Source organism: Tamandua tetradactyla, chromosome 15, assembly GCF_023851605.1.
Source record: "Tamandua tetradactyla isolate mTamTet1 chromosome 15, mTamTet1.pri, whole genome shotgun sequence".
Taxonomy (NCBI): Eukaryota; Metazoa; Chordata; class Mammalia; order Pilosa; family Myrmecophagidae; genus Tamandua; species Tamandua tetradactyla.
In genome coordinates, this window is record NC_135341.1 from 72,520,328 (window position 1) to 72,530,257 (window position 9,930).

Genomic DNA, 9,930 nt, shown 5'->3' on the forward strand with positions numbered 1-9,930 from the left:
ATAAATAATAGGGGGGCATGAGGAGTAAAATAAATTGGGTAGATGAAAATACTAGTGGTCAATGAGAGGGAGGGATAAGGGATGTGGAATGCATGAGTTTTTTCTTTTTTCTTTTTATTTCTTCTTCTGGAGTGATGCAAATGTTCTAAAAATGATCATGGTGATGAATACCCAACTACACGATGATACTGGGAGCCATTGATTGGACACCATGTATGGACTATATGCATGTGAAGAATTGTCAATAAAAATGTTTTTTAAAAAAAGATTCCCTGCTCTAGGGGTTAAGAAACGGTACGAATGCAATTGACTTCTCATCATCCTTTGAAGTAAAGATGAGTTTTCTTCTCCTCCTAGCCTAGCCCTCCTTCCAGCTTCTTCCTGGCCTTGGGTTGTCCTGGTCTCCTGGCAGAGGCTGGTGGACGACGCCTGTCTGTGCAATGAGAACTCATTAGGGCCTACACCAGGCAGTGCCCCAAGGGAAAGAGAAGCAGGGAAACTCATTTATGGCTGATTCCAACATCTTGCATCATATCATGCCTCCAGCCTGAACTGCGAGGACACTTTTCCAGTGACCTGGGGGCACCAAAGCAGTCTTTCAGTTTCAGCTTCATTCTTCCCTTCCAGCCAGCCCAGTGTTTTTCTACTGATCAGACAAGCTTTTGCAATGAGGTGCATAAAAGTGCTGCTTTCCCTACCGGCAACAGCTTCTCCGAGCATGTTCCAGGAGATGTTAATAAGTGCTATTAATTGGGGCTCGATTTGCATACTTTATGAATTATTTGTGGTTTGTAGCTAATGGGGATCAAAGCTTGCACATACAATGCCCCCTCCCCAGGAGCCTGGAGTGCCCCAGTCTGCTCTTCCATGTTTTTGTGAGAGCACACAGTAACAGGTTTATCATGCTAGGGCCCAGGACTCCTCAGAAAATGAAGTTGACACCCTCCCCCCGCCCCCAAATCTTGCACAACACAAAGGAAGCCCTTCCACAGTGATTGCCTGGGAGGATGGCTGCATGACACGGGTGCTGTGTGATTTCGTCAGTGGCAGGAGATTTTTGCTGGCACCCCTCACCCGAGCCACACAGTCACAAGCCCAGGGGCATTAGAATTCTGAAGAGTATTATTATGTTTTTTAATCATAGACTTTAAGTGTTCTTTGTGTTTATAATTGGTCTTAAACCTTGGATGGCTCAATTCGCATCGCCTGTGCAGGCGCTTGCCCAAGTGCTGTTAATTAGCCCTGCAAATATCAGCAAGCCTGACTGGCAGCAGTTTGTGAAAAAGGCTCCCAGCCCTCTCTGCAAACAAAGAAAAACGTTTTAGCATCTTGGCTCTATAGCTGTCATCTGGACTCTGCTTTTTCAGTCTGCCTCTGCAGAGGACCTCACGGATGCATTTATTTTGAAATGTTAGAACTCATGTTTTGGTAGAAATTTGTAAATCCTGCATGTGAGAAGTAATGTCATGTTTGAGATTTGTCACGATTCTAACAGGATCAAATGGAGGCCAAAACACTCATTTTTAGATTTAGATTTGGAAAACTATTTAGTAGTATCTACTAAAGCTAAACATAGGCATAACCTCTGACCCTGCAATTCCATTCCTAGGTTATTCCGACAGAAATGTGACATCCCTCCACCCACAAAAAATAAAATAAAAAATAAGGACTAGGATGTTTCTGGCTGCGCTGGACATAACAGCCTCAAACTAGAAACTGCCCAAATGCCCATCAACAATGTAATTAATCTTTAGATTGTGGTAAATTCATACAATGACACACTATGCAGCAATGAGAATGCAAACCACAACCACATGCAAGAATATGGATGAATCTCACAAATGTAAATTTGAGCAAAGAAGCTAGACATAAGAGAGTATAAAAGGTATCATTCTATTCATATCAAGAACAAAGGTTGGAAAAAGGAATCTGTGCTATTACAATAGTGGTTACCCTCGGCGTGGCGCGGGGTAGCAACTAGAAGGGTTTCCTGGTGCTGATAATGTTCTATTCCTTGATCTGGAGGTTGGTTATGAGACAGTGCTTAGTGTATGAAAATGTATTAGGTTGTGCATTTATAGGTGCAATTTTCTATATGTATATTATACTTCAAAAGCAGTGAAAAAAAATGTTTGATGGGGCTAGCATTGAGGTTCCAACAGGAAGCTTTAAGGCTGACATGAGGATTTGGTCATTGGAGTAGACATGGTGGATTTTGCCTCCCTGGCCAGCAGGACCAGGTCTGGGATGTGACGCCCCATGGACCTGCAGGCCGGGGACAGTCAGCCATGGCCTATGGTTCTGAAGCCAAAGAGCCAGCCCAGCAACAGCATCTCATGGGAGAGCTCCTTTCAAAGCCAGCGAGATGAGCTCAAGAGCTGTAACTATGGAGGAGAAAGTCAGGGATCCGAGTCAACATGGATGTGACTATGTAACGGAGAAGTTAGGATTTAGAGGATGACTGTGATTGCTGAATTATTAAATAGATATTCTTTTTTATCTACTGGTATATTGGAGTAGACAGAGGGAAACACCTGAAATCTTTTAAACTATAATTCAGCTGCCTTGATCTCTGATAAAGACTGTATAGCCTTTATCTTGTGCCCTTGTGATTTATAAAAACCTTGTAACCAGCCTTCACCTGTACCCATTTATCTAGTTTTCCGGCTTTAGAACCTTGTGATCACTAAAGACAGCCCCTCATGTTTATTAATGAAGGGTCAGCCCAGAACTAACCCACCCCAAGTCCAAAGTTATTTTGATAACTGAAACCGGATCTATCCAAAATGGGCCTGATAAGTGGAGTAATTTAGACTTTAACCCATAAATCACCTATACCTCATTATAATACTGTTCTGGTTTGCTAGCTGCCGGAATGCAACACACCAGAGATGGATTGGCTTTTAATAAAAGGGGATTTATTTCATCAGTTCTTCAGAGGAAAGGCAGCTAACTTTCCACTGAGGTTCTTTCTTATGTGGAAGGCACAGGATGGTCTCTGCTGGTCTTCTCTCCAGGTCCCTGGGTTCCAACAACTTTCCCCGGGGTGACTTCTTTCTGCATCTCCAAAGGCCTGGGCTGAACTGCAAGTGCTGAGATGAGGAATGCCGAGATGCTTAGGCCCTGCTACGTTGTGCTCTCTCATTTAAGCACCAGCCAATTAAGTCAAACGTCACTCATTGCAGCAGACGCGCCTCCTAGCCGACTGCAGATGTAATTAGCAACAGATGAGGTTCACATACCATTGGCTTATGTCTGCAGCAACAAGACTAGGTATGCTCACCTGGCCAAGCTGACAACTGACTCTAACACAGATACTAAAAATCACACCATCATCCTATTAGAGCTACCGTTTTCTTACATATGTTCTGTGACTAAGCATGTAACCAATCTGCAGATGATCAATAATTCGATTACTTCTATTATATCATCTGGGGCCACCGTGCTCATTATCCTAAAACCTGCCCATTTCTTTGATATACTATAAAACTATTAGAATTACTACAGTTCTGGGAGACAGATTTTTGGGCCAATAGGCCATCCGATCTCCTGCTTTCTGCCTAGCAATAAACTGTTTCTCTCTTTGAAACTCCAGTGTCTCAGGAATTGGTCATTTGAGTGCATCAGCAAAGGAATTCACCGCCTTTGTCCTGTAACAACTACATGCAAAATTTACAAATTTCATCCCCCTTTCACTGTAGACATGATGTCTAGCACCTGAGCACTTCTTGAAAGTCTATGAAAATTTTGAGTGTTCTAACTCCAAAATGCAAATAAGAAAATGACATAATCAAAAGCAATCATTTTAAAATTAAATTTCTATAAAACATAGCATTATGTCAACAATTCAGTGTTTCTCAAACTAAAGGCACGCAAAATGTGTGGAGATCCTGTTTGAACAGAGATTCTGATTCTGTAGATCGGCGATGGGGCTTGAGCTTCCTTATTTCTAACAAGCTCCCAGTCCTCTGATGCTGCTGGTCCATGAACCACACTTTGAACAGCAAAGAAATGTTTAAATGCAACTCAACTCAACTCTTAAAGTTTTGTAAATATAGTATTTATCATGCAAAAAAATGAGTATTTTATTTTTACAAAACACAAAATATTAATTATTTTAAAACTCGTGACAGACTGTAATCTTGAGGACCCAAAGAAACACATCTCCCAGTACTTATGTCCCTGTGTAGTTACCTCCCACATTGTCTGGGGTGGGCCTGTCACTGCTTTGACTAATAAAATACAGAGAAAGTGGGTCAATCCCAAGAGTAGCCCTTCATTGACCAGACAGCTTTGTTTCCTCTCTCTTGGAATGCTTAGTCTGGGGAAAAGTCCTTCTTGGAACTCGGCCTCTGGGTCTGAGGCTGCCCAAACAGCCACATGGAGAGACCCACATAGAAAAGAACCAAGTCCCTCAGCTGACAGCCCCCACTGAGCTCCCAAATTCGGTTCCATCTGACTCCAAACTTCCAGACGTCCAGGCAGCCCAGAACCTCCAGCCTCAGCTGAGATCTTGGTTGAGCCTCCAGATGATTGCAGCCACCCCAGCTGACCCCAGTTGGAGTAGAAGAACTACCCTGTCAACCTATAGCATTGTAAAAGGATAATAAATTGTTGTTTTAAGCCACTATCCTTTGAGGTGATTTGTTACACAGCATTAGCTAACTGAAACAAAACCCTTTCAAATGTTTTTAGAGCAAAATTCACTACAGCTAATATGGGCTATGGATGGAATTTAAGATATTTGATGTAATGGGAAGTAGCCCCAGAGTCCACAAAGATCTTAAATATCCCAGGACCTAAGAAGAGAGAAGTTGCAGAGCTGCTGGTGGGAGATGGGCACTTGAGTAACCCCAGTCCCTAGAACTATAGCTGCAGCAGGTTTTTTGTAGTTGTTGTGGTTGGTGTTGGCATCTTGTTTGAGTGAAAAGCCCAAGCTGTCCCAGAGCTGTATACCAGTTAGCTGTTAGCATCCTTACACCAGGGAAAACAGCCAGTGATTTTTCCCACATATATGGCTTAGCATATGGCTTCTGGGGGATTTGAACTCTTAATTAGATGCTTCCTCTTGCCCACAAATTATTGTGCAGCTAAGTGATACAAATGAATTCAACCAAGTCTGTTCTTAGATTCCCCTAAGCATGGAAAATAAGCAGCCTGAACATGAGGTCTTGAAAGGAGACAGCTGAGACCTGATGCTCGCTTACCCTGGATCCCTGAGCCCTGGCTCACTGACACGCTCTGCCAGGAAACCAGCCTCCCTCCATTCTTCCCAGCCATGACCCCATGGCACCTACTTTGTGCCAGGAAGGCACTCTGCTGGGCACTGGAACAGGTTGGTCCCTAAAATAGAGATGGTTCCTCCTGTCACAGAGATTACAACCCTAGTAGAAGAGACAGATGATATGAAAGGAAGAATACAAAAGCTGCATTTGTTCCTGTCTTGGGGGCCCTTGCATGATTTCTTCTTCTTGAAGTGCTCTTTATTCTAATATTTTTGTCACTTAGGTCTTGGCTGCAACATCACCTCTTCACATAGGTCTTCCCTGCCACCCAGGCAGTTATGGGATGCCTCTATTCTCAGTCTCCGAGTAACACTTCCTACTGTCATATATTTTCTTCTATATGTCTTGGTTTATTTAACTGTCTCTTACTCCCCCATAAAAGGTAGACTCCAGGAAGGAAAAATCTCATCTGTCTTATTGACAGCTGTATCTGGAGCTCCTAAAACAGTGCCTGGCATGTAATAAATGCTCAATAAATACTAATGAATAATGGTATAACTTTGCCTCCTAATCATTTCACCATCAAGAAAAAGTTATTATTTTGTCCTATGCAACTTAGCTACTGGCTTTACCTACTACTCCCTCCCCCAAAAAATCCTGCTAAATGACAATTTGTACATATTTTTAAAAGGTCAAGTATAAAATAGCAGCCCAATACATTTTCTATTCTTCCTGAGAAAACTGGGGTCATCAGACAGGGTAGATAGATTTCCAGCCAGAAATGATGCGAGTGGACATCTCTGTTGGGTGGGAGGAGAGGGGCCTGCTTACCCAGGATACAGGTGTTCTATTAAATTAGTATTTGGAAATCTTGAAAATTGTGCACAGACCCTCAGCCCTCATTACTATGTCACAGTCTCCAGGTGGCTGTGATTGATTTGAGGCACTCCAGTCAACATTCTGGAATTCATTACCATGTATTTTAAAGTCATTGTCCACCCAGCCATCCACTGAGCACCTACCTGCCTAACGTGGACCAGACATTGTGCTAGACTCCAGTCTACAAGGATGATTAACAAGACAGTCTCTGAACTCAAGGTGCTCAGGCTCTAAAGAGGAGATTGAGAGCAAAACCAACAAATACCACCTATTGTGATTCATGGAATAACGGAACTAGGCAGAGGTTGCTGTCAGAACACACTGGAAGGAATCCTAACACATTTTGGGAGGGTAATGGGGTGGTGGGGGGCAGCCTGGAGAAGGCATTTCCCATCTTGAAGGTTAAAGATGGGAATTAGTAGCCAGGAATACAGATCCAGGATAGCTGGACAGAAAGCTCAGCAAGGGTATGGGACAGAGGGGAAGAGGCAGCTTGAGTATTTAGGGAACAATGGGCAGCCTAGGTTGCTGGAGCAGAGTGGCAGAAGGAAAAAGAGATGGAGGATGAGGTCAGCCTGGCAGCAGAAACAGTTCGGTCTAATGCTGGTCCAGTTCTAACGAGTCAATCCTATCTTCTTCCTTCTATTCTCTCTGTTTCAACAACCCTGGACCTGGTAACCCATAGTATGAGAATCAGGGTCCAGACTGATATAGAGCAGTGTTGCAGTTTGCTAAAGCTCCCGGAATGCAGTATACCAGAAACGGATTGGCTTTTAGAAAGGGGATTTATCAAGTTACAAGTTACAATTCCAAGGCCATGAAAATGTCCGAATTAAGACACCAACAAGAGGATACCTTCTCAGAGGAAAGGCAGGTGGCATCAGGGTTTCTCTGTCAAATGGAAATGTCTGCTGGCCTTCTCTCCCAGATCCTGATTTCAAAACGTTTCCCTCTTAAAAGACTCTAGTAAGGGGATTAAAACCCAATTTGAGTGGGTGGGGTCACATTTCCCTGGAAACAACTTAATCAAAAGATTCCACTCAACAATAAGTCTATACCTACTAGATTGGATTAAAAGAACGTGGCTTTTCTGGGGTAAGTAATAGTCTCAAACCAACACAAGCAGCATGGGCATTTTTGTCACTTTAATTCATTTCTTTAGGAAGAACTTTTTGCCTGCATTGAAAGCCTGTAAGTAAGCGTTTTTTTTCTCTCGCACTTCTTTTTGCCCCTAGTAGCATTTAGCTTTTAAAAAGTCAGCATATGTCCATCAACTTTGAGAAACTGCAGCAGAGAATCCATGAACTTTCTGCTGTTTGGACAACTGGCAAAGAGGGTAGTTTCCTTCTAGTAGCAGGCAGCAGTTTTATCCATACTGTGACTAGATAGCAGGATGGAGAGCAAATTAGAGGAAAAGATTAGGGTTTAACAGAATCTGTTTTTTTCTCTGGTTTATTAAAAACCTTGGACATCCAAATTTTGTTTCCCCTCTCTGCAATGAAAATATGAGCTATTTCTTGTGGTTTCATCTGCTTTGTTAGCCAAAGTATTTGACCATATAAATAGAAACTGTGATACTGTAAAAACTGAAGGAACCCTCTTGGATAGATTTCCAGCTGCCTTCCCAGGCTGCTCACCCAAGAGCAAGTGCAATCCTTTTTAAGAAGAATAGCTCAGCAAGAAATATTTTGCCCAGGGCACCATTTTCTTCATTTAAACCCATACTCCACGTCCCCCTTTAGTCTCAAAATCTGTCCATCACACTGGTTTTAGACACATTTGCAGCATGGACCTTAAAGACTTGGAGGCATAACAATCCAGTTTCTGTTTGGGGATAAGTGCTAGTAAGCACGTTGTCGGGTGGGGGAAGCGTGTCTCAGAGGAATGTCCAGCATCTCATCTGGTGACGTGCTGCCTCTGTGGCTGCCTAGGGCTGCACAGAGGCTTTGGGACTGGAGTTTGGGAGCAGGAGGCAGAGAGCCACAGGAAAGGGCAAGGTTAATGACTGAAGCGAGGCTGTCAGAAAGGGTATGAAGTCCCTTTGCCCCCACAGCAATGTGCCCTCAGAGAAGATGAGAAGTTCCCAGGCAAACAGAAATATGAGAGATTGACCTTAGGTAAGGCTGCCAGGTTAAACAAATAAAAATACAGCACACGGTTACATTTGAATTTCAGATAAGCAATGAATAATGTTTTAGTATAAGTATGTCCCACACAATGTTTAGGACATATTCGAGCTCAAAAAATATTGAAATTTGAATTTAACTGAGCATCTGTGTTTTATCTGACAACCCTATCTTGCTCACCAGTGTCTCTAGCTCACCAATTTCTTTCTCCACCTGTCCCACCCCACCCCTACCCCTGGTTGTTTCTTTCCCCTTTCCTCCTCTTCTGACCTTCCTTCTTCCTCATCCTCCCTATCAATACAAGAAAGGATCTGACCACTGGTCCGTGATGATTGAAGCTTGTTCTATACAATCATGTTCTCTTGCCTTGGTTGGCATGTTTACTTTTTGTTTTTTGAAAGTTTGAAGACTCTATACCCTGCTAAAACTACCCCCAAGCAAGACCCAATGGGTGAGAGGAGATAAGGGATAACCCACTTTAATAATTCAAGGAGACTGTTCTGGAGAATTTGAGCTGCTCTCCCCAGGCCCGTGACTGTGTCAGCACTTACCTTGAGAAATTCAATTCACGGCCTCCTGATCCAATTGTTGCTACCTCAAAACTTCTGCTGCTCAGGAATTTTTGTTTGAGGCACAGAGAGAAGTAGAAAACACGGGGAAGAAGGAGACAAGGGCAAAGCACCCAACTATTGCATGATAAAATCTAGGATCTTTGTATTTTAGTTTATATGAGTGTGAGGGTATGCGTATAGGGTGATAATTAAGTGGTAGGTGGTATCAGGGGAAACTGTCAGCTTGGAGGCTGATGATAGATCCTGGCAACCTAAACAAATGAGGAAAGTTAAATTGGTTTGGCTGGGTAGAAGTAATACTAATTACAGTCATTTCGGTGAGCCTTCTACCATGGATGTCTAATTACCATATGGTACCATAACACTTAAGTGCATCATTATATATGCCTTAAATTAACTTTGTTATAAAGTGTAATTTGGCTAGAACAGTAGACTCAACACGTATTGTATTAAGCCTCCACAGTTTGTTACTCGTGCAGAATGGCTATCTGCTAATCTTAAAAAACCAGTGCAATTTCAGCCTGAGTCATAGTGAGAAAGACAACTAGGGTATGTTGCCCCTAAAGTGGCTCCCAGTGATCCCCACTTCCTGGTGTTCCTGCCCTTATGTGATCCCCTCCCCACTTGAGTGTGGACTGGATTTGGTGACTCTCTTCTAAATAGAATATAGCAGAAGTGATGGGATATCATGCTTCCAAGACTAGGTTAATAATGGCTGTGACTTCTCTCTTGCCACCTCCTACTCGCTCTTGCTCTCGGGCTTGTTTGCTGTGGGTAGAGCCAGTTGCCATGTTGTAGCCCATGGGGCAAGGAACTGAAGGATGCCTCCTCCCACCAGCCAGAGAGAATCTGAGACCTGGCCACATGAGTGAGGCTGGAAGTAAATTCTCCCCAGTTGAGCCATGAGATGACTGCAGCTGTGACACAATAAATATTTGTGGTTTTAAGTTGCTAAGTCTTGAGGCAATGAAATAGATAACAAAGACAGTTACTTATACTATATTCATGTGGTATGTCATTGAGAGAGGTGGATGAAAGTTTATCTGCTGCTGTATTCTGCAACGCAGACACCGCAATGAATGAAGTGTCTACAGGGTGCATGTGTGATGGGGGGCAGACATGGAAACT